Raw genomic sequence first — 26,717 nt, 5'->3', positions numbered from 1 at the left:
CTTCAAAATTTGGATATAAGGATATGTTGCTTTGGAAAAGAGTCTCTGCTTTTGTTTTCACAGAAAGCCAGAGGCTGTGGGCTTGTTCCAGATTAAGATACATCAGGTTTGATCAGCCAAGACCACCTGAAAGGTCTCTGATGATACCATGGCCCAGATGATCCAACATCCAGAACGGTTTCAAGGTAACTGGCTCAGAGGTTTACCCTCATGGACTACTCCATAATCCTAAAATTTTCTTTATGTATTGATACAAACTTAAAGTTAATTTCGTTATGCTGTGTGTATCTTTCTACTCGTGTTTAAGGTATTATATTTGTATAGCTCATTTTAAATTATAATGGATAATTAAAAATAGATTAATAATTAGTCATCTATGATAATTATACTTGTAGCCATATTAGTTAAGTCTTCTAGGTATACATAGGGATATTTCAGATAGATAGGTAATCTTCAAATACTTCAAAGACCTACAGAATACAGCATTTAAAATATTTTTAGAATTTAGACTTTCTGGACAGTGAGACATGTCTTCTCCTGGCAACACCGATTTACTTCAGAGAGGAGGATGGACATTGAAGACACTTCATATGGAGTTTATCTTCACCTTGGCAAAAATAGCCATTTGGGCAAGAAACTGTTTTTATCTGGACTGCTTGATCAACTGGACATGCAGGACCCATAGAAAGGTGATCACTGAACTTTGCTTGACAAAATGGTCCTTCAGGTTCCTGCTTTGCAGAGGAAACTGCCAGACATTCTACAGGACACTGAAAAAAGTGACCAAGAGACTCTAGCCCTGTGGGCTGAAGACAAATGCCCCAACTTTACAAAGGAACATTAGGTGACTGTCCAGGCTGCCAGCTGTTTCTGTCTACCCTACAAGACTCCTGAAAGTTGCTTGCATCCTTCTCCTGGTTCTCAGGTAATAATATATCCTTCTGAGGTGTTTGATGTAGTTGAAGACTAGATAGTTATAATTTCCTCAGTTATGATAAAAGATAAGTTAGATATAAAAACCTTACACTCACAAATATAGGATAGATAAAATATTTTGTTTAATTTTGCCAAAACAATTAGACTAGATATTGTAACTATAACTCTTGCTTGATAATTGTTTTGTTATATGTAATTTTATTATGTAAAAGTTAGAACCTTCTTAAAAACAAAAAAAAGAAAAGGGGAAGTGCTGTGGATATTGCTCTGTATAAATAAAATGCTGTTTGGCCAGTGGCCAGGCAGGAAGTATAGGCGGGACAAGAGAGAAGAACATTCTGGGAAGTGGAAGACTGGGGGAGGAGAGACTGCCAGCTGCCGCCATGACAAGAAGCATGTAAAGACACCGGTAAGCCACAAGCCACGTGGCAAAGTACAGATTAATAGAAATGGGTTAATTTAAGATAGAAGAAGTAGATAACAAGAAGCCTGCCACAGCCATACAGTTTGTAATCAATATAAGTTTCTGTGTGTTTACTTGGTTGGTTCTGAGCATCTAGGGGCCTGGCGGGTGAGAGAGATTTGTCCTGACTGTGGGCCAGGCAGAAAAACTCTAACTACAATTCTACACATAAATAATTATCAAAACATAGAGCCCCCCACTGGATCAGGTCCTCTGGATAAGTGAGAAAATTGAATAGCTTGAACTGTTTGGGAGGCACCCAGATAATGGGACCCAGACCTGTCCTTAGTGCATGAGCTGGCTGTTTGGAACCTGGGGCTTACACAGGGATACTTTGCTCAGCCTGGAAGGAGGGGACTGGACCTGCCTGTACTGAATCCACCAGGTTGAATTGAATCCCCAGGGGTGCCTTGGCCCTGGAGGAGATGGGAATGGAGGGGAGGGTCTGGGGGGAAGGTGAGGAGGGCAGGGGTGGGAGGGGGGAGGACAGGGGAACCCATGGCTGATGTGTAAAATTAAAACACAAATATAATAAATTAAAAAAAGGAGAAAAAAATAGCATCAAAGTTGAGAATTCTGATCTCCAGGAATTATTGGTGGTGCTATGTGTTGCAACGCATTGTACAGGCTGTTGCAGGTACCAGGGACACAGTAAACTGCAGCAAGGTCTAGGCCAATCATTTTTAATCAGTGTGTGCAAATGCTTGGAAGACACTCACTGCAGAAATATACATTTGCTTAAATATTTAATTGTTGAAAAGAAGATCACACGAAGGATTTCTTTTGTACATATGCATTAAAATCCATGTCATCTAACATTGAGAGAATAAAGCTTTAGATAACATTATCTTCAATTCAAAGTAAATAGAAAGGAATTGGTCATTCTACCCAAGCCACTGAAGACTGTATTTTTGAGATGGACAATACTGTGAAGCCTCAAACGTGTGGCAGTGGCTAATCACAAAGCATGGTGAAGACAGACCAGACTACTGGAAGGAAGCTGGATGGACACCAAGATTTGGGATATTAAAACAAGTTACAAATCAAGCTAATTAAACAATGGTTCACAAGTCATCTGAATCTAGTCACTGGCACAGGGAATAAAGGCAGCAAGGTGGGTGGAGGGGACTGCTCCCTCTGTGATGTGTTATCCTCACATAGAGGAGGATCCATGAGCCTCATAAAAAATATGGGCATGGTAGTACACTTATGAAATCTCAGTGTTTGGAAGGTAGACTGGCACTGGCCAGCCAGTCTCATCTAGCTAGTAACCCCCAAGCCAGTGAGAAACCCTGTCCCAGAAAACAAAGTAGACAGGGTCCAAAAAATGACAGCTGAGTTTGAGTTTCACCTTCCTGTACACAAATATAAATCACATGCATATTCACACAAATGCATACCTACAACACACACATACGCAACGGGGGGCAGGGGGGAAGCCCTGAAATGAAAAAAGAAAAAAACTGAGTCTCTGACATTTTTTATCCCCAAAGTGTCACATTTTGTGGGTACATCTCAATAGAGCTTGGAATGAAAACTTTGAAAGCCAAGAAATAGATACAAAGACAGTCATTAGACAGGATAAAGAAATGAACTAATAATGGATGTTTGTATGTTATATTTTCTATATTAAATATTTTATACTAATTTTGCACATTTAAAAAAATTGACTATTTTAAGATTTTACAAAATATATTTTAACAAATCCAGAGGATTCATGTACTAACAAATATATATTCTATCTAGAAACATGTCTATTGGGTGAATTTACTTTTTCTTAGTGTTTTATACTTTGCTACTAGCTTTGACCTTGCACCATATAAATACCTTCGAACTAGCAAAATTTAATATTTGTATGAGATTTAAAAATGATTGCAGCTATCAGAGAAATAATGATAAAGGTATGAATTTATAGAGACTATTCTGTGATATAATACTTCTGGATACTTAGCATACTGCAAAGGTAAAATAAATCAGTGTTTTTATTTTGATTTTGGAGGGGTTGTTTTGGTATTTATTTATTTATTTAATTTATTTATTTATTATTTTAATTTTATATACCAACCACAGTTCCCCTTTCCTCTTTTTCTCCTGCTCCCCACCCCTCACCTCCCTCTACCCTTCCCTCCATTTACTCCTCAGAGACGGTCTGGCCTCTCATGGAGACTCAACAAGGTCTGGCACATCAAGATGAGGCAGGCCCAAGCCCCTCCCCACTGCATCAAGCCTGAGCAAGGTATCTCACCATAGGGAGTGGGCTCCAATAAGCCAGTTTATGCACCAGGGATAAATCCAGGTTCCACTGCCAGGGGTCCTACAAGCAGACCAAGCCATGCACCTGTTACCCATATTCAGAGGGCCTGGTTTGGTCCCTTGCGGGTTCCTCAGATGAGTATTTTTAAATGCATTTTTAGAAAATCAGCAAATATTAATGAATAAAATAATATGTGTCTAATTTGATTAAACATTCAAAGAAAAGGTCAAATTAAATTATTTAAAATTTTTCTTAATATTTACACCCTTTCCAAACTTTAAGTGACTAAAAACTGAGTAGTGTTTGCAGAATAATGAGCTTAAAACTACTTAGGACTTACCCACTTACCTAGTTTTTTGGATAAAATTATAATCAAAACAATGTTTGCTCTCTAATATTACGTTATTTATTACTCTTGCCATTTTAAACGTAGGAGGGACTATAATGCACTGTAAAGGTAGGAGAAAGCCTGAAGGACTATGTATAGATGTCACATGACTCCTATGTCTATATGTTTCAAATGAACAAGGAAAATTTGTGTCTTCTTGGATTTATACCAATTCAGAGTATAGAAATTCTATTACTGTCGTGCATTATACCAATAAATAAAATATTATAAAAAAGTATTTTCATGATCTTAGAGAAAAAAATTTTATGTTATTAATTTGCATAGTAAATAAGACTAGAATATGAGATACAAATTGTCATAAAATTTACACAGGATGCAGTGCAAATATCTTAATTTTCATATTTGAAATGGCATCTAAGTAAAAAAAAAATTCCATTTTAGAGATGAAATGTTGTGCACATGAGTTACCATGTGGGGTGTGCAAACACTAGAACATCACGGACCTTTGGACAGTAAGACAGACAGGCTTGTGCATCTCTCTTCCTTTCTTCCGTCCTCTCTCTCTCTTTCTCAACTAGCCCTTCATCCTCTCTTTATGTCCAACGTGCTCCCTCTTACATGATGTTCTTCAACTTTGGAGACTTAGTTTTTCAGATTTCATACATTTTTGTTAATTCAGAAGTAATAATTAATCTTGTTTTTTTAATATGATATTCTAAATATGAACAACCAAGCAAAAATTCTTCCCTAATTCTACTTGCCTTGTCATTTTCCCCATTTAATCTCATCCTATAAACACACTGAAGGCTAAGGATGGCATCATAATAGAACAAATGCTCTGTATGTTATTATGATGAGGCAAATGACAATCGTACTGATTGTCCACACTCCTCTGCTTCAACATTTTTTAAAAATAAAATTCCATACTACATTTTAGGAAAAGAATAACAAAATGCATTTTATGAGGCAAGGTGTGCATAGTACATCCATGGAGATGCTGAAATTATGTCAAAACACAATATGAACATTTATGAGCAGACAGGGATAGAGTCAATCTCAAGTGAACCCAAAATGGAGAGCATAAATCCAGTGGGAATGAACCCATGCCTGAACAGGAATTAAAGCAGTTCTGCAGTGGTGAGCTAGAACATCCTCTACAGAGGTAAATCATCACCTCAGTCCATTTAAATTAATGCAGAACATTTAAATTTACAGCCCAGGGAAGGGCTCACCTTCTTTTCAGGGTCAACCCTATGGTTTCATGGTATCCTGTAGAGATTAGTATTAAAGTTTAACCTTTCAGATCCCCAATTAAAAGTTAATTACAGCACTTACAATTTGTACCATATAAACTTTCACTGTGCAAAGTGGGCTGCATTCTTTTTACTGGAAAATCTATGCGAGTAAATTACATGAAGGGAAGAGGAGCAGGAGCTGTTTTGGGGAGGGTTCAACTGAGTTTTTTTTTTGTTTTGTTTAGTTTTGTTTTGTTTCTTTAACAAATCTCCAAGACTCTCATGATCTGTATGAAGCCTGTAATAATCTTTGTAACGAAGCCTATTTCAACAAACTTTTACTAAGAATCACACAACAGATTCTCAGCATGATTTCTTGGAATTGAAGCCAACTGAAACAAACGACAGAATTTTAAGATAATTGCCAATAACACGTGAAAAAACTAATGAGAATTTTGCTCAGAGAAAATGTACACAACAACGGCAGCTGGATCACCTGCTGCAGGGGAAACAGGGTTCATTTTAACTTTCCACCTTAACACTGTCAAGCCAAACAAAAAAGATACAAATACTAAATATGATTCCTAGCAAGTGGTGCCACTCAAATACATTTCATTGTGTTAGCTGGTTTGTACCAATTTAAACAAAAGTAGGTTATTGTTTACAACAGGCTAGCAACAGAGTAGCTTCTCAGCAACAGTTCTGAATTTATTGAAATGTATGTAAATGAATCTTAGAAAACTAAAAACTCTAGAATTTACTGAATATTTTCATGTAAATATAGGTTTAGTTATATTTCAATGATATCTTTTAAATCCTGGAAATTTATGTACATATGTTTGTATCTACATGAATATGTTTATATGTATAATAAATTTGCATATTAGGTGCCAAGATATAGTAAAAAATATAGTTAGAGATAATTTCTGATAAAAGCTGACTTCTTGATAGGTGCTTGAAAACTTATTTATCTTGGTAAGAGCAATCCATATTGAAAGTGACAGAAAAATATTTAAAATGGGGTTGGAAATCAAAAGAAAATGCATGCTTTCATGTGCCTGACACTTCTAGGTTCCCATCAGATTTCATTTCACCCTAGAACAGAGAGAAGGGCCCCGTCCTTCCTTCTCATTTGTACTGTTCTGTGTTAGTCTGCATGGGGAGCCCTGGTTGCATTAGCCTGTGCTAATTTCTCTGTTCCAGCTCCGGAAACCCAAGAACATATCCAGACACCCTGGTGGGTTAGAATCTCACATTCTCATTTGTAAGTGGTGGGCAAGAGGACATTGTGCACATATGTTAAATGAATGAATTGTTTAGACATCATACAGGATACAGGCAGCAATGTCACCAGCTTACACACACACACACACACACACACACACACACACACACACACACACACACATACATATATAGAGAGAGAACAGTAGAAATTTTCCAAATTTTACCAATCCAATGATGTCTAATATAACAAAACCAGGATTAAAGAGAAACCAGTTTCTATGACTACAAAGTTTTGTGCAAGATGAATGACCTACTAAGAGAAAATTCCAGAAAATCTAGGCTTTGGATACTGTGAACTTTATTTCTAATGTTTCCATAGTCTATGTTTTGGTGATCACTAATTCAAATAAAATAGTTGCTGAATTTAGCTAATTAAGGTCTAAGCTATGTAGATCTGGGGATGCTCTCAGAGAAACATGCTGTTCTTTATTTTATAGTTGACTAATTTAAATGAAAAAAAATAAGTCATGACAGATAACTCAATGATGTTCACATAGGAGGCCAGTTTATGTGACACAGTGTCACCATTGGAGTGACAATTATAATCTGTTAATTAGCATGTATAATTGAGAAAATAGTGTACAATACAGACATAAGAAGATCGGAGTATTTTAATTAAGTTAAGGACTCCTTAATGGAGTAAAAAGAAAAGGAAAAGCTAAAAGATTTAAGACACAGTAGGTGTCGAATGTTTTAGTAGTTGCCCAGAAAGCAAGCACACAAATGGTTGTGATGTTATTGATTTACCTGGCATACATGGGATATCAGAACCTATGTGTTCTACTTTGTAGCTTTTGAATATGAAATAAAATCAAACTTGATTTGTGTTTGAATGGTAATTGAGACTCTTTAGAACCAATATTTCATGTCAGTTGTCACTGCAGGCATTGGGGAGCTCCATGATTTGAAGTCAGGTAATGGCATTTACAGAGGCAAAGCTGTGGTGATTCTGTAGGGATAAGAATTCCAATGGCCTTATGAAAATTTTGCCAAGTTATCTTTTAAAAATAAGAGAGAACAAATATTTTCCAAAATAATAATAATAATAATAATAATTATTATTATTATTATTACTTGGTTTTTTTTTTTTTTTGAGACAGGTTTACTCTGTATACCTTTGTGCCTTTCCTGGAACTCATTCTGTAGCCCAGGCTGGCCTCGAACTCACAGAGTTCCGCCTGCCTTTGTCTTTTGAGTGCTGGCATTAAAGGCACACACCACCACTGCCCAGCCCCAAAATTATTTTTCAAATATTTAAAAAATGTTGGGCATGTATTTGTGTCGCTATTAATATGTGTACACGAGCAGAAGTATTTCAGGTGTCTGTAAGAGGCACCTAATCCACAGGAGTAGGGAGTTACAGGTGGTTGTGGGCCACCTTACATGGGTGCTGGGAATTGAGCCTGGGTCGTCCAGAAGAGCAGCAAGTGCTCTTAATCACTGAGCCATCTCTCCAATCACTCCTATTTTCTATAAGATGAAATACTCTGAGGAAAGAATGGTCAAATTTTTCAAAAAATAAAAATAAAATTCTGTCTCATAGTTGTAATTGCCTTATATATTAGACTAATATTTATCATATCTCAAATCTAAAGAGTGGACTGATTTACTGAAAAAGTACATTTATGTACTTGGTAGTGTTAAGACACTGGCTTCACATTACAGAAAATAAAATTTGATTTATTTTACAAAACTTTGAGAATAAGATATGTAAAATTAGAAGGAAAGGGAAGTTGAAATATAAGGTAAGTATTGCCATGAATATTGATGAATACTTGTAATACCAAAATTAGAAAGAACGAGGTGGGGATATTACTATAAATACAAGGTAAACCTGGGCAACCTTTCCTATCAATTACTTTTAATATATTTTTTATTCAAATTTTAGCATATTATTACACCTCAACCAACACCATCTAGGCCCTCTCTGCCCAACTTCATGTTCTCTTGATATTTAACATCTTTTTATCACACAATAATCACAAATAAAAATAATCATTAATGGTGAGCACACAAGATAGTAAGCCAGAGACATTTAATTATTCTCAGTTCATTAGCTGTACATCCATGTAATAAACAAGAACATTAATCCTTAGGCCTCGAACAAGTTCATACTCACTTGTTTTTAATTTATTCTAACATAGCCCAAATCAAAGCTTATATGAAACTAGAGCCCTGGTGTTATAGATCCACTGGTAACATAGTTTTAAGGTAAAGGTAAATAATTAACTTCATTTCCTACAATAGTGTGATTCATTACAAAAATTATCTGGTATTTACAAAGTTCCTATTTTCAGAATATAGTACTATGATTGATGGTATAGAAATAAGAATCTTTAATTTGGAAGAGTTTAAGATTTGGTAATGGTGATCCAAGTAAGTAGATGCCTAAAAATTCTCAGGAAGGGGTTTGTTTATGATGTGTTTCTTATCAGTGATACCAAGTCTTAAATCAGAGGGGTAAGACATAATGGGTGGAGTTCAGTAATGTCATTTTCTTGTGAATGGGAGAGAAAGAATGTGTGGTGTTCACCAGCATAGCTATTGTGAACCTTCTAAGAACAGAAAATTTAATCCACAGATGCCAACATTGTGCCTGCCTAGTTGTGCCCCTAAGCTTACCCCAAGGGAAGCTGGGCCCTAGCCTGCCCTCCAGGTCCTTCATCACCTGTGCCTTAGCTTGGCTCCATCTGTTTGGAACAGAGATCCTAGGCCAGGTTGCATTTTGTCAATGTAGCTGAATTTTTATTGTCATTAATTGATGGCAGGAATCTGTCCTTGTTCTGGCAGAGGGAAGCCATTTATGAGTTTTCTCAAAGGTCCTCAGTGCTGTAGCTAGTTTGGGCAGAGCTCTAACTCCATCACTTGTTCTGTTAATAGACTATGGTGCAGCCCAGAACCACTCCTTTCTCATTCATCTGCAGCCCAGCCAGTTTCAGTTCATGGAAACAGCAGGGCATCTAGACATTGGCCCCCAGAGCCTCAGTGCTGCTGCAGTCATTATATCTTGATATGATAGTGCAGAGAAGGAAACAACTAGGCAAAATTGTCAATCTGGGAATGCTGCAATTATGGACTTAACAAAGAAGATGTCAAACACTAATGGGAAGGAAACACACTGATGAGTTCACACATTGGGCTCCTCATTAAATCACGTGAGTTCTGAAATGAATAAATCCACAGCCCAATTTGCACATGCAGAGTGAGAAATTACAATGTAAACACTCATAACATGAATCATTCCATATAATTTCCCAGTTTGATACCCCTTCACTTCTGGATGGAGTTTAGAAGTGTGTTACTTATATATAGGCTGAGAGTTTTGTGATTAATAACAGTCATAGTGATTATGTAATTAAAAACAAATTAGGAGTCTCTTTTCCTCTTCTCCCCCTTTCTATTTCCCCTCACGTGCCCATCCCATCTCTCTGCTTTGAGAGTTGACCCCAAGGGCATTGTGTGTGCTAAGTAAACACTGCTACTGAATCATATACCCAGTCCACTTGTAGTGAGAATTCAAAATTTAAATGTATGAAAAATACGATTGTTTTTGTTTTTACTAAATATGTGATAGTTATTGTCAATAACTATGGAAACTTTTCAAGTTTCAATGTTTCAAGGAACCCAGAAATCTTCTAGGGTTAATGCCAAGAGAGTCAGAACAAGGGCAGTCATGAGACTCCCCAAGAAAATGGCTTTAAGAGAGTTCATGAGAGTCTATGTGCAGGTGTCTGAGGCAAGAAGATTTGCATGAATAGAAATGAGTATGCTGGCATGGGAATAGAAATCACCCAGAAAAGTGTGCTGGGCAGGAATCCAGGGATGCCGCCTCAAACCCTCTTCAAATGCCCATCTCTTTTGTCCAATAAAGAAGGACTATTGTCCCTATCCACAATGCCCTGCTGTGATAAGGCACTTCAGAGCACATGTAATTCCCTAAAGCCATTACCAATACTGGGCACCTGTCACTGCTCAGATGGGGAGCAGTAAGAGTGACACAGGAAAGGAAGCTCATCCCAAGTGCCACAATTGATGTCATCATAGGCATGCACCCTAGGCTTGGTCCTGTAACTGCTTATGTGAGTTATCATGAAAGTTGGAACTCAGAAAAGAAACCCCACTAACCTAGCCATCATATTATCATCTGTGAGCCCACAAAAATCAATGACAGAATTTCCCAGGATCCCAGGATCCACGGCTCTGTGTAACTTTTCCAAGCTTTACATTGACTGTTATCCTAGCCTTTCCCAGTACCCCTGGGGAAAGCGTACACTCTATTTCCCAGAGCAACATCATCTGTGAGCTCCACTTTCCCCAGCATCACCAGGGTGATGGGAAGGTGTTATTCTCAGTATGAGTGCTTGGCTTCTCCAAATGACTTTGCTTCTTCAACTAAATAAAACTTTTGCTGGGTTGCCTGCTGTGTTTGTCTATAAACTCATCTGGATGAAATCAAGTACCTGCACAGAGAGAGATATGATTTCCCTGGTTCACTGCATCTACAACATCATAAAGAATAAACTATGCTTTTAAAAGGAGTAAAAAATAACCAATATCAACAGAAAATACTAGGAACATAATCTTAGCAAAAAGAATTAAATGTTGGTGGGGTTTTGTTTGGAGTTTGGACTGTAGAACTTCAGCATGCTTAGTAGTTAACTCAAAGGGACCCAACTGGGACCCACTCCTTTGCTTAATAGGGACATGGAAGAAAAGGGGACATGTAGAGCCACATTGTGTCTTAGTCTCTGAAGCAGACATTATGGAGGACTTCCTTGTAATGTGCCAAAGGCCACTCTGAGCTAGATTCTAAGTGAGTACTTGGACATAGGTATTGAAAATAAATTTTTCACTTCATAAAATCCACAATATAAGTAAACGCATTTAAGGGTTTTTGGGATACACTGTTAACATTCTTTTTAATTCCTTTTAAGCCAATATATTAAATCAATATGAAATATCAATGACAAGCCACTTCCCCTTCTGTGCCCATGGGACTCATTAAAACAATTGTTCTTGGACTAGACAAGAGAGTTCACCCACTGACATGCTTAGAGTCAGGGCTAGTGACAACCTCTCTTAGAAAACCATTGATTCTCCTCAGATCTTACAACAACAAAATGGGACATGCATGCTCTTATCAAAAGGGAGAGGACTAGCTGTCTGTCAACATGGAGATGTATTAGACCTAGAAATGTACAGGCTGTGCTATCACAAGATAATTTTGTGTGTGTGTGTGTAGAGGGGGAGTCACAGCAACATGATTCAACATGACACAGGGTAAGATGAAGTACATATTCAATGCTAGAGAAACTGTGTCTAAATAACAAGAATAGCTAATTTTAAATTATCATTCTAAGTATAATGAATGTTTACTTAATTTCTGTGTATCAGAGTTTTTTCTGTTCTTCATTCTCTTTTGTTATTAATAAAAGTATCATAATGACAAAAATTAAGGAAAAAAGGAGGAAAATATGTAAAATTAAACCCCCAAATCTAATTGTTTGCATACTCTTCTAAGTGTGATTATACTTTGGCTCTAAACTTTTAAGAAAAACAACGTGAAAATACAAGGTAAGAATTATTATTTGACCAGGTGGTGGTGGTGCATGCCTTTAATCCCAGCACTCAGGAGGCAGAGGCCGGCAGATTTTTGTGAATTCGAGGGCAGCCTGGTCTACAGAGCAAGATTCAGGAAAGGCGCAAAGCTACACAGAGAAACCTTGTCTCTAAAAACTACATATATATATATATATATATATATATATATATATATATACACACACATATATATATATATATATAATTTATGTGTGTGTTTAAGAATAAATGTGTCATCCTGCAGAACATCTAATTTAGATGAGATTTAGGGGTAAAAAATATTTGGAAATTGTGTATTACCAACTCTTATAACCACTTTGAGATTTTTGCTATAAAAATTTCTCCATGTAGTTTCCCAAGGGTAAGGGAAATGTCTAACACAGGGCCAAGGCTGAGGCATGCCTAATGCCACAGGATCCTGACTATGCCAGGGAAGAGTCACAAGTCCTAAAGTGCTTTGTAAAAGTCTAGCTGCTATAAATACTTCAAAGCAAAAAATATATATTATCGATTTTTAACAATGGCCAGAATATATATATATATAAAATACCACTAAGGTCCATCCATCTGACGGAGCTGATACTCATGCCAGATAGAAAGCTGAATCATCACATCAAAGAGCCAGTGAGGAGGTGGATGAGCCCTAACAAATGAACCCAGAAAACCCAGAGGAGCACTTGCTTCCCGGAAGTTGTGGCAATAACTGCATGTGCATAGTAATGAACATCCAAGGGTCCAAAGTGCAGTCCATGGGCTTAGCCAAATCATCTCCAGCTGGGAAACATGTAGGGATAATGACAGTAAACTCCGAGAACTGTTGCTGACCAGACTCCTGGGATACATTAAGAAAATATCTACCCTGAGGAGAATTAGTGCCAGTCACCAATACAAGTTAATGAATGACCTGAGAAAACCCTGGATGGTATGACAGGGTTTGATGAATGAAATCTTTAGAGGTGTAAGCCACCAGGGGCCTTCTTATCCTGTGGCTACTTTCCAGCTTATTTGATCCTTCCAAGTAGTCCTGTTAGGTAGTCCAACCTCTATTTCACAAAGCAAAATTATTTTGTGTGCTCAAAGAAAGATTACTGTCTTTTTTTGTTTGTTTGTGTTATGAGTTAGAATCCTGATATCTCTATGTAGGCATAATGTGGCTCCATTCAGGAGTGGGATGAACTTCCTTTTCTGACAGGATTGCAACTTTCTCTGTTTTAAACATCTGCAGCCTGGGCTTGGTGGCCACTGGAACCAGGCTGACAGGGAGTTTCTTCCAGATAAATAAAGTAGCACAGCTGCTGTAACGGGCTGGTTCAAGGGTAAATGTGTCAAAGGTGTCAGCAGAAATTGGTGGTCTATGTATTTGACTTTGCAAAGAACATTTAACACTGAGAACAAACACGCCTTCCAGTGATGGTGAGGATGGCCTTACAGGGACATCACTGACTCCTTGGCCAATTCTTGCCTGAAGTTTGAAACAGAATTCTAGAAATTCTGACCTTGAAGCAAATTAATTTACCTTAATATTTATGCTAACCTGAGTTACATTTTATTATCACTTTACGGCATCTCAGCCATATGTGAAAATGATTCAATGTGTAAGAAGTTAGCTAAGTATATAGCACAAAATATTTAAATAATTATTAATCAATTTTCTGCTTGATTCATAACAATTCAGATTTAAATTAATACACAAATATGTATACATTAGATATTTCTTTGGGAGTGTACACCTTATAATTTATAGAATTGCTACACTTAATTAGTGGTGGTAAGTGCCATATTTGGCTTTGTGATATAACCTGTGCTTACTAATTTAAGAGTCATTTGAAATGTGAGTACAAACAGATATAATATTTAAGTGCCAGATGGTGGGTGGAGCAGAATATCATCAATATTCTACATGTCAAATATCTCCAGCACTCCCCCAAAGAGGGGACTTTAGTCTCACTTTTAGTGACCCACCCAATTCAGAGCACCCAGTGACCACCTACCATGTCAGAAGTGCTTTCTATGGCCAGGTTGTCTCTTTTTGATATATAAACCTCATTGTTCACATAAACTAAATGACAGCCAATTACATCTGATGGGCTTTCGGAGGATCTGTGGTCAGAGATGAAAGCCTAGGAAGTGAGAAATGTATGGAATCATTCACAACATAGCACCCGACACTGTGGCTGAATTTAGTGGAGGCTGGGAAAACACAAGCTGTGTAATGGAGACTGTCAGATACCTTGGTTATTTCTCTAGACTTTTGCCTATTTTCTCAAGGGCTGGAAAGGGTGATTTGTATGTGGATTTATACACACAGGCATGTGTCTATCGTATAAAAGAAAAGGAGAAGAGGGTGAATGGGTGGGAGAAGAAAGCCTCTTGTGTTTTGTTGTTGATGAGGGAATTGTAAAAATACCACCTCATTTGGGCCTTGTAACAGAACTACACAGTGTGAAGGACAACTATTATTATTCTCATTTTTGAAATGATGAAAGAGCCAGGAGTCCTGTGTGGCTAAATGACTTTAATAGAGCCAAATAGCCCGTAAATGCTGGATTTGGGATTATATTTGAGATCTTTTGATGGCAAATCCCTCTGAAGTCTTATTCCATTTTGCAGTTATAATGCGCCACTCATAAATAAGTATTAAATCTAAAAAGATGCTAATACAGTTTCAAATGGAGATGCTATTGAATATTTTATAACATCCCTCTCTGACAGGATTGCCTGGTGTCATTTAGATCTGACACACCTTCGCTTTCCTTCTCTCAAAAGACAATTGATTTTTTTTCACTCTCCATAAATTTATCATATTGTATTTACCAGTCTGTGGAATGGATATAATACAGGTTGGCTAAAACCATCTTTTGCACTTCTGAATAGTCTCATAAAATACTTCAAGATCCCCTCAGGAGTCTATAAGTATCATTCCCCTTCCTTGTTTCAACATGAAGAATCGAGTTGAAGACTGCTTTCCCTTCCCACGAAGACATGCTCATGTGATCCATTTCTGGACCATAAAACACAAGTGGAAAGGCATGTGGCTGCCTCTGAACATTCGACTCTCCCAGAGGGAAAAGGGCCGCAACCTTGGAGCAGACCTTTCCTTTTCTGGGGTTAAAATTGGAACATGGCTGGGAAGGCAGAAACATCCTGAGCTCCCGCAGTCAGTGAAGGCAGCAGGACAGGTTGACACTGTTGGACACCGGGCCACCCACGGAATCTTCCTAGTAAGCAGAGGCTTCAGGACACTGCAGTCTACAGTGTTATATTTCTTCAGGACTAGGATATCCAAGCAAGATTGTATGTTCCCTGAACATTCAAAATGCCTGTAGCAGGTAGCTCCCTAAATAGACAACATGAGTGACATGATTAGACACTGTGACCATGTACCCCATTGCTCCCTTCCTTGATACTGCCTGGAGAGCACCCTGCTGGCATTCTTCAAAACCTGGCCTTCCTTTCAGGTACCTTGTTGACACAGACTTGTCATTTCACAGCCCCCTGTTTAGTGACCACTGGCTGTCAGAGAAGCCCCTCTTCAAAATGATCATCTGCCCTTGTGCAGAGAAGCCTTCTCAGGATTCTCTCTGTGGTGGTACAGTCTGCTGAAGTCTAGCAAAAGTTTTCAATTAAAAATTATTTACTGCCGGGCGGTGGTAGTGCATGCCTTTAATCCCAGCGCTCGGGAGGCAGAGGCAGGCGGATCTCTGTGAGTTCGAGGCCAGCCTGGACTACAGAGTGAGTTCCAGGAAAGGCGCAAAGCTACACAGAGAAACCCTGTCTCAAAAAAAAAAAAAAAACAAAAAACAAAACAAAACAAACAAACAAACAAACAAACAAAGATTTACTGTGATTGGGAGAATGGGGCCTACTACAGCATGTATTCTGAAATCAGAGGAAAATTTACATTAGTTGGTTCTCTCCTTTAATTCTTGGGTTCTGTGTATCTGACTTCGGATGTCAGGCTTGGTGGCAAACCCCTTTACCTGCTGAGTCCCCTTGCCAGCCATTTTTTTTTCAAATTAACCCGAAACAATATCCTTTACATGAATCCTTGCCTTATTTGTACACCAAAATTGTTTTCCTTTTAATGCCCTTAGAAAGATTTCCCCCCGCTCCCACACACACACAGATGTGATTTTAATAACACAGCTTTATTGTATTCTCCTCTGCCTCCCTTGTCAATTTACTACCGCGGCTCCTGGTAGACACTCCAGCTCCCTGAGGGTGGGATCTGCCTGTGAGGTGTTCTCCTCAACACGGGGATGAGGATGATTGGAAGGCCACAGTCTCCAGGGTACAGAATTGATTTTTCTGCAGAGATTGATTCCCATATCCTTCTTTCTTTGTAGGTACATCATACCCCAGAATGTTAGTATAGCTATCAGCATGGCTGACCTGTTAAGCTTAAGTGGTAGAAAGTTTTCCCATATAAATAAAGAATGATTTTTTTTTTCACTATAGATACATCTGGAGTTCTCTCTGCATATTATTCATAGGCATGGAAAATATAGCACACAGCTTGATTACAGCCCGTGGCTGCTTTGGCACAGTATTACTAGGAAACAGCCATACTCATTTGTAGAGGCTCAGTGGTGCAGATTTACAAATCATGTGGCTTGTTTAACAACAGAGGGAGTGTCTTCATTGTCAACGGGAAGAAGCTGAAACTGACTGCCTTGGAGTCAGAGCCCCCTTTCCATCTCCATCTCTCACAGGCTGACACAACTCAAGCTGATAGAGGAGAAAGTATCTGAGAACTCCTGGACCTGCAGCCCACCCACAATATGGCTGCATCAAGACCTCCCTCCCCCTTCTCATGTGAAGCTCTTTAGGGTTGTTTGACGATATTCTGTCTTACCAGTTTGTTATCTTTGACCTGTTAGTATAACTGAGAAAAGGCGTGCTCATACTTATTGATGTAAATTATTTTAAATAAATTACCAGTTACATATCTTTGTCATGGTGATTATCGGGTGATTTTAAAGATATGTAATCTGCTATGATTTAAATAGCCAACTAATATAATATATGTAAAGGAAAGAGAAATCTTAGGGAGGTTAAATAATTGAAGCATTTATCAGAGAGGTTTCTATACTGTTACTGACCTCTCTCTCCTTAACTGTATCTTCCTAATTAGCCACTTAATGGTGCCTAGAAATACAACAACTGCTCAAGGAAAGATTTTCTTTACATTAAGGTCGAGAAAAAATAAATCCCCAAATATCTAGCCAAGGGGAAGCTATCACACATTTCATATCTTATGACATTTACTATGTCTAATAAATATTCACATAATGGCCTTGCCCCATCTTAGATTGCGTCCAGCACAGATGTACCACGAATGCAGAGTGAAAAGGCACATACAAAGAATGATAAGCATCATTTTTCAGCAGTTTTTATACAGAAATTTAGACGATCATAAACTTTTATGGGTGTAGTGGTTTTGTGAAGGCTGTTCAGGTAAGAAGGTGTGTCTGCCTCTCTGCTTCCTTTTTTATGATTTTATTTTTAATTATATGTAGATCTCTCTGTCTCTTTCTATCTCTCTGTCTCTGTCTCTCTCTCTCTGTGTGTGTGTGTGTGTGTGTGTGTGTGTGTGTGTGTGTGTATGTGGTGTGTGTGTGTACATGAGTTCAATGTTCTTGGAAGCCAGAGGAGGTTACTGGATCCTGGAGCTGGAGTTACAGATGTTTGTGAGTTGTTGCTATGTGCATGCTGGAAACATAACTCTGTCTGTAAGAGCAACAAGCACTAGACTGCTGGCTCATTCTCTAGCCCATGTTCATCTGCTTCTGTACCCAGGCAGCCAGCTACATTCCCACACATGCAAACATAGGATCTTAAAACTCAACAATACTTCTTAAAAATGATAACGTATCATCCATTACATTTTCTAATTTGAGTGGACTGAGACAACTTATTAAAAATTTACTGTGAAATCTAAGCAACAATAATTTTTAGGCCCCAGATTTGTCCCTTGTCAATATGTTTTCCATTTAGCTGTATTTTTTGTGATCCTTTGGATGGAAAACCAATCTGAAATATATTACTGTCTGGAACCATAAATATTCTTCCACAAGGAACAGAAGTTAGAGTTGGAACTCCAAGCTTCATTTACCTGCATTCAATATTCAAATAAGGGCAGTCAATATTCCGGAGGTGCCATAGATCTTTAAAATTGAATTTATGAATACTAGATGAGTTATTTCAAATCTTTGTCTTCAAAACTTTATCAGTCCTCCTATGAAACAGCATTCTCATGATTTGGTGGCTTTATTTGTACAATAGGCAATACATGCTTAGATATTAATTTGGTAATTTAAGCCATACTTAGATTTTTTCATTTTTAAATGACAAGTTGTATTTGTAGGCATTACAAAGAATGAAGAAAGGTAATTATTGTTAGTACAATGAAGAGTAACCCCAGTGAAGCAGGATATGCATAACCTCAAACATCAAAAATATTCTGTGACAAGAACATGAGAAAATCCCTCCCATGATTTCTCTACTCAGCATGTTACACAGTATATTCCTCCAGAAAATCACGCCTATTCTATTTGAGCCATATAGAATAAAAATCAAGGAGAAAACTATTTTTATGATGCCTTCACAGCTAAATGAAAAATATAAAACTGAAAAATATTTTAATTTTTATTTTCATAAAACATATTTTAATGTTTAATGAAATATTTTCTTTTTACTTATATATACAAATATATATAAAATTTTTTTTTTCTTTTTACACATACACACATATACGTGTGTGTGTGTGTGTGTGTGTGTGTGTGTGTGTGTGTGTGAACATCACATGAGTACAGCACCCACTGAAGCCAGAAGAGAACATCAGTTGCCAGGGAGCTGGAGTGACAGGTAGTTGTCAGCTGCCTGAGGTAGGTGGTGGAAATAGAACTTGAGTCCTCTGCAAGAGCATTATGTCCTCTTGATGACGGAGCCTTCATCTCTGACCCTGAGCACAGGTGTTTCTATAGTGTCTGCTCGCTCATGACAATAAGACAGCTGCTACAATTACACTGGAACACAATAGACAGTGTGCTCATCCTGGAGTGGTGTTGCTTTAAACAAAATCAGGTAGCAGAGAAGATGTCACCTGTGTAAAGTGAGCTGTGTGTGTTCCATATATTGCAAATTATAATTATTTCTTTGTATGCTCTATTTCCTGAAGTACTATGTTCCAACCTTAAGTGAGTTATCTGATTATGAATTTCACTCAAGACTACCATGGTTTTGTTGAAACAATTCAATTTCTTCATCCATTTTGCTAAGGTTTTATCTGATTTTATTTCCGTTGATTTAAATCAGTGAGAGACAAGTAGGCTGTTCCTCTTCCCTCTCACTGCTGTTGTTGTGACCAGTCAGATCTCATCTTCATTCTCATTTTATGATTCTGAAGTTCTAAAGCTCTTTCTGCAACTGAAGCATGAACCTCACTTCAGAAACACATAACGGCACACTGATTTTCATGCAGAAAAATCCAAGTTGTGCCTGTAACACTGAGCTGTGGTTTTGCGAACCACCAGGTTCAATAGAACAGTGGATCTGACAGCCCTTTGACACTGTGTGTTGCATGTAAGGCTTCTGATATGTTACCACTGGGGTGTTCTCCAAGAGAATGAGCTAATCAATGGAGAATCATAAGTGTAAACAGAGTCCAAGGCTTGCTTATTCTGAATGTACTATAGAAGCAAGCCCTGATAGCGAAAGAATTTTGTAATTCCCTAATCAGCTCCCTTTTCTTCTTTCTGGCTTAGATGCGTCAGGCAAAATAAATCTACTTAAAGATTTTTTTAACAGTACTCACTAATTAAATTCTAGGCATGGTGAATAAATTTAATGGGAAATACCAGTCCAAGTACTGCTGTTGTTTTGTTTTGTTTTGTTTTTTCCTAAGTGGGAGAAAAAGAACATGAAGGTTACAACTCTATGGAACAGTAGCCACTACTCACCTTGCAATCTTGTCTCTCTGTCCTCACTGACCCATGACTTCAGCCTTTCATAATGAAGGATGCTTCCATAATCCTAAAGAGAAAGTGACTGGTCAGCGGCAGGTGAAAAACAAACTTGCTCGGTACAGAATAAGAGAGTTACTTGTTTACTTACATGTTGCATTTATGCTTGAGAGATAGCATTACAGAAGATGAAGCACAAATCTTACCATCCTAAGTGAACAGTTCGAATAGAGAAACTGTCCATCCATTTATTGGAAACTTGGCCCAGGGCATTTGGGCTGTCATCCAGGTGCTAGGGTATGTCTTTACTACGAAAATGAAAATTTTCTTTGCACTGAAAACCTTGTTAAGACAAGACTCCGTCTGTCCCTAATGAGGAATCACAAAATAAGTTCTTCTTAATGAAACCTTAAAAACTATTGCTTGGTAGTCTGGTCACCAGACTCAAGAAAAGTAATTAAACACCATGAACTTTACCACCTAGGCAGAGGTTGAGGCCCACTAATAGCAAGTGCTTGCCTAGCATGTGCAGGACCTTGGTTCCACTCTCAGTACCACCAAAATTGAAAAATAAAAGATACTTTTGAGTCTAATTATCTTAAGATTTATTTTCATTTTTAATGATGCAGGATGTGCATGCACATGTGTGTGTATGCATGTGCGTGTGTGCAGAGGTGGACATGTGCATGTGAATTACTGCTAGAAGAAAGAGTCACATCCATTGGAGGTAGAGTTATAGGTGTGAGCCACTGTAGGGGTGCTGAGACAGGAATCTGAATTCTTGAAAAGGGTAGTCCTCTATCTGAAAATTTTATCATATGCCATTATGATCACAATGGCATTTTTATCAATAGACTGTTTGGGGAAGGAGAAACCAGAAAAGTTTGTTATTATGAATTGCTCAGTCAAGGCACTTTAGTTATTATTATTGTCATCATTATTATTTTTATTGTTATTATTGGGATATAATCTCAAAGCTGTAGAAACTATCTGAACTAATCATATATCTTATGTAAATATCAGAAATTGGCATAGCTGTAGGTGGAAAAACCTGTATTTTGTCTTCAGCACATGATTTATTGGGGAATATATATATATATATATATATATATATATATATATATATATATTAATTCCTAGCTGCTATAATTACTTACCAGCATCCTTTGCTAAACACAAGTGCTCATCCCATGAAAACCATGACAGGATGTTCTTCAAGATGAGAGCATGTACAAATGAAGGTGTGTAGGGGTTTTTTGTCTGTTTTGTTATTTATTTATTTATTTATTTTTTTGAATTGTAAGCAGTGTACTTAGTACAAGCTAAGGCCCCAAAACTTACAAGCAGCTACTAAGAGAGCAGTTTTGTGACTGGAAGGATTAATTCCAGACATTCCTGAGAGTAAATTGACCACTTTGTAGAGCGCTATGCATAGTGAATGGCCATTCCTAAGAACCTGAGTGCTGAATCATAGTGAGGCTTGTGTGCAGTCTCAAAGGCCTTCCACTACTCAGAATGTGACAAAAGCTCATGGAAACATTTTCTGTCTACTTCAAGAGCACACAGCTAGTCATTACCTCTTCCTGCTGAGAGAGCTCACACACTGTACCACTTTGAAATTGTGTCTTACATAATATTTATGGTATGGTTAGAATATAAAAATAAAAAGAAAGGTGCAATAGGGAAAGGCAGGCCTGTGCATGTTAAAACATGAAGGAATTAAATATATGCTTCTATTAAATACATAATTATTTTATGTTATCTCTGATGAGAAAAGCATTATTCAATGTCACATTGGTTTTTTTTTTTTTTTTTGAGAAATGACAATAGCTTTGTACGTTTTCAAACCTTTTAGATACATAGGTGAACAAAAGACTTGCTCTATGAAAATTTAAGTAAAACCAGCCAAATCATAGTCACCAGCAGTTCCTTTTAGAAGATAAAATGTCCTCCACAAAGGAATACCCATTGTTTTGTTGTTGACTGGTGCCATGTATATCCTTAATATTTCTTTTCTTTTCTTTTTTTAAAGCCAAATATTTTCAGCTCTTATTTTTTTATTTCAATTGTTTTATACAGATATTTGTATTTCAATTTTACATATCAGCCATGGGTTCCCCCACCCTCCCCGCAGCCCCTTACCCCCCATTCCCATCTCCTGCAGGGCAAAGACTCCCCTGGGGATTCAGCTCAACCTGGCAGATTAAGCACAGGCAAGTCCAGTCCCCTCCTTCCAGGCTGAGCAAAGTGTCGCCACATAAGCCCCAGGTTCCATAACACCAGTAGCTCAGACACTGATAGAAATGATCAATCAATGGGACCTGTTGAAACTGAGAAGGTTTTGTAGAGCAAAGGACACGGTCAACAAGACAAAGTGACAGCCTACAGAATGGGAAAAGGTCTTCACCAATCCCACATCTGACAGAGGGCTGATATCCAGAATATATAAAGAACTCAAAAAATTAGACATCAAAATGCCCAACAGTCCAATTAAGAAATGGGCTATAGAACTAAACAGAGAATTCTCCACAGAGGAAGTTCAAATGGCTGAAAGACATTTAAGGAATTGCTCAACATCCCTAATTATCAGGGAAATGCAAATCAAAACAACTCTGAGATACCACGTTACACCTGTCAGAATGGCTAAGATCAAAAGCACAGAAGACAGCTTATGCTGAAGAGGATGTGGAGCAAGGGGAACTCTCCTCCACAGCTGGTGGGAATGCAAGCTTGTACAGCTACTTTGGAAATCAATATGGCGCTTCCTTAGAAAATTGGGAATCCATCTCCCCCAAGACCCAGCAATAACACTTTTGGGCATATACCCAAGGAATGCTCAATCATACCAAAAGGGCATTTGCTCAGCTATGTTCATATCAGCATTGTTTGTAATAGCCAGAACCTGGAAAAAACCTAGATGCCCTTCAACTGAAGAATGGATAAAGAAAATGTGGTACATATACACAATGGAGTAACTACTCAGCAGAGAAGAACAATGACACAATGAGGTTTGCAGGCAAATGGATGGATCTAGAAAAAATCCTCCTGAGTGAGGTAACCCAGACTCAGAAAGACAAACATGGTATGTACTCACTAATAGTAGGACAGTAGATGTAAAACAGAGATGACTAGATTGATACTCACAACTCCAGGGAGGCTACCTAGAAAACAGGACCCTAAGAAAGACACAGGGATCACCCAATGACAGAGAAATGGATGAGATCTACATGAACAACCTGGATGTGAGTAGGGGTAATGAAGGGCAAGGTTCGAGGGAAAGAAAGCTAAGGGGAGCAGGAGATCCCAGCTGGATCAAGAACAAAAAGGGAGAACAAGGAATAACAGACCATGATAAATGAAGACCACATGAGAACAGGAAGAAGCAAAATGTTAGACAAGCCCCCAGAAATCCACAATGATACATCCACTGTAGACTACTGGCAGTGGTCGAGAGAAAGCCTGAACTGACCTAGTCAGGTGATCAGATGGCCATACACCCTAACTGTTGTGCTAGAACTCCCATCCAATAACTGATGGAAGTGGATGCAGAGATCCTCGCCCAGGCCCTAGATGGTGCTCTAGGAGTCCAATTGGCAAGAAAGAGGAGGGATTGTAAGAGTGTGAATTGCTGAGACCAAGACTGGAAAAAGCACAGGGACAAATAGCCAAACTAATGGAAGCACATGAATTATGAACCAAAAGCTGAGGAGCCCCCAACTGGATCAGGCCCTCTGGATAAATGAGACAGCTGAATAGCTTGAACTGTTTGGGAGGCACCCAGGCAGTGAGACCAGGACCTGTCCTCAGTTCATGAGCTGGCTTTTCTTTTCTTTTTTTTCTTTTTCTTTTTTTTTTTGCAAGATTATTTAGCTGTAGAATTTCTAGTCAGTAACAAGAGAACACAAGGAGTCCTAGATATCTGTTAAGTTCATCTTTAATTCTCTGACACACATGGGATCTGTATCAATACTGTTAAAACCCAAGAAAGAACTAGAGAAATCTTAAAATATAGAAGGAAAAAAATAAGAATCAAGTCTATTGTCAATGTCAACAAGATTGCATGTGTGGGAAGTGTGTCTATGTGGTTATCCAATGTCCTTGCATTCTATCCTGATTTAATTTCATAGGAAGTCATGGCTAGTTTGATAGGTGAATATTCATATAATATGACTTGATTTGTCCTAGTTTTTTTTTTTAAGTTGCTATGATAGAATGCTCTGACAAAAGCAACTGTTAGAGGAAAAGTGTTTATTTGGCTTGTAGTTACTGTCCTTCTCTGTGTAGACAATAAGGCAGGGACTTGAAGCAGTTGGTCATGTTACTTCAACAGCCAAGAGCTCACAATTCTGTATTTGAGAGAACAGAGAATGAGAATGCATACATCCACACTTATTGCTCAGCTCTCTTCTTCTCTTCTGACTCACCAGTGACTCCAAGACCAGGGATTAGTGCTACTCACATTCATAATACTTATTCCACATCTCAAGGAACCCAGTTAAGAAAATCCTTCTTCATACATGTACACGGGCCAACCTGACACAGACAATCCTGCATTGAGATGCTCTTCCCAATCAAGTTTTGGCTCTGTCAAAGTGACAATCAGAATTGGCCATCACTGGGATTGCAGAGAAGGCTCAGCAAGTAAAAGCATTAGCTGTTCTTGCAAAGGACCAGGCTTTGGTTCCCAGGACCCATATGATGACTGACAGCCACTCCTAACTGTAGCTTCAGAGGGTTTGAAAAGAAGGCTCTCTTTTGGCCTCTGGGCACATATGCATGCAGGCAAAACACTTACATATAAAATAAAAACAAGTAAATCTTTAAAAAGGACAAACCAAAAAAAAAAAAAAAATCTAACCATCTCAGTGGCAGCTGACTTGGGAATTTAATATAAAATTTCCAATTTTGACATTTTATAAATTACTTTATATCTATTTTATATCATTTTTTGAAAACTCTATCATATGGACATGCACTCTGCCATATTTGACTAATGAATTTGTGGTGTAGAAATGTCTCACAGCGTATCTGCACAAGTTAAATTTCCATGTAGTAAAAAGCACAGCTTTTTTGTTTTAGTTTTCATTATTCCTCCCTTAAAATTGAAATTTTCTTCCTTAGCCTAGATAACCAATACTCACTTCTCTGTAGCTCATATCAAAATATAACAATATATTGAATTCATGTGAAATTGGCTTTTATGAAAAGTGGGGTTTGTGGGTCCCAACATGAATTTCTGTATTTAAAGTGTTCTTATTTCCCACAGATAGGATATTTTGCAATCCGTCCTGACCACAAAGATACTCCATTTTACAGAAAACAGAAGACTCCTGTCACAGAACCACCCTGGTAGTCTCACTTCCTGTAATGAAATCCTGTAGAATTATTATCCTGTGTCATGGTGTGCCTTTATTTTGAAATGATACTGGAACTACACATATGGTTCAGAAGCAGACTGCTTCCCTGGCTGGCTGCAAGCCTTGGGCTTGCTTGATCCCTAGCACTAAAGCCCCTTCCAAAAGGAAAAAAAAATAGAATTGCTTACTTTTATTATTATTTTTGCCTTAGTTTAGAATTTACATGGAAAAATACTTTCCATTAAATTAAATACTGCCAATCAAGTTCTTCAGAAACCTAAAGGTGAGCTAGCCAGTCTAGTATATTTGAAGAATAGTTAATAAATTCCTCCCAGAAAGTTTGCTAACTTGGGAGGTGAGGGTTCTTTTTCAGGTGCAACTGTAGATTAGGCAGAACATTGAAAGAACATTCAAGAATGCTGAAGAGATTTGGGGAAGGACAGGTTAGGGAGAATCCAGAAGATGGTTTCTAAGAACACTAAGAATTTTGACAGAAATTTGACAAAAGGTAAAGGCATCAAATGAAGTACAAAGAGAGATGAAATCAGAACTGACAAACATCAAAAGCCAGGAAAATGTGCAATGAGGTTGATAACCCTGAAAGACCATGGTTTAGCTCCGGTTATATGAGTTATGAAAAGAAGGATCAGGTCCTGGACACTGTGCCTGAAAAAATTGAATTCCATGCCTTTGGCGTGGAAAACGTTCATATATTGGTTCCAATGTGTACATCAGTAAAATTAAAGTATGTAATTAAGAATAAGGATACATATCTACCCATCACTTAGGGTACAGGTGACTGATGACGTGGACCAGCCATCTGAGTTCTACATCACAGAGAAAAACAGCCCAGTTACTGAGCTGAGACTTGTGCATTGTAAATTAGAAGTAAAGTTGTACTTTCGGTATCCTAGAAACTGCAACGACCATAAAACAATAGAATCAAAATGTGTTTCTTTGTTCCTCATGGTAAAATTGTTGTAAAATAAATTTTATTTAATTTGGATTCATTAAAGTTAACATATCAATTGCTTGTTTCCTAAAATACAAAATAATCTCTGTGGCTAAATAAGATTCTATCATGGAAACTTGGGCATCTTGTGTGTTTTTCTCACTCTACTGTCCACTGTTCATATTTTACTTCCAACTATACCTCCCAGCTGCCCTGTGGAAAAATGTTTGAATTATTTTCCTCTAACACACATGTGGCAGTCATTTTGTTCAGCCTGTTTCAGACCACTGGGATTAAAGCAGCTTTGATGTCATTGTCC

General features: G+C 37.9%; 1 protein-coding gene across 1 annotated transcript in view; it reads right to left on the bottom strand.

Annotated features, from left to right (window-relative positions):
• The window catches only part of Pcdh15 (protocadherin related 15), a 1,427,876-nt gene that overhangs the window by 1,041,312 nt on the left and 359,847 nt on the right, over nucleotides 1-26,717 (bottom strand). The window contains exon 2 of the mRNA XM_036167862.1: nucleotides 20,087-20,159. The gene's annotated coding sequence lies outside the window, so the exon portion shown is untranslated. The remainder of the gene's footprint in view (nucleotides 1-20,086; nucleotides 20,160-26,717) is intronic.

This window comes from Onychomys torridus, chromosome 18 (assembly GCF_903995425.1).
Source record: "Onychomys torridus chromosome 18, mOncTor1.1, whole genome shotgun sequence".
Taxonomy (NCBI): Eukaryota; Metazoa; Chordata; class Mammalia; order Rodentia; family Cricetidae; genus Onychomys; species Onychomys torridus.
This window is presented reverse-complemented; position numbering and strand designations above follow the sequence as displayed.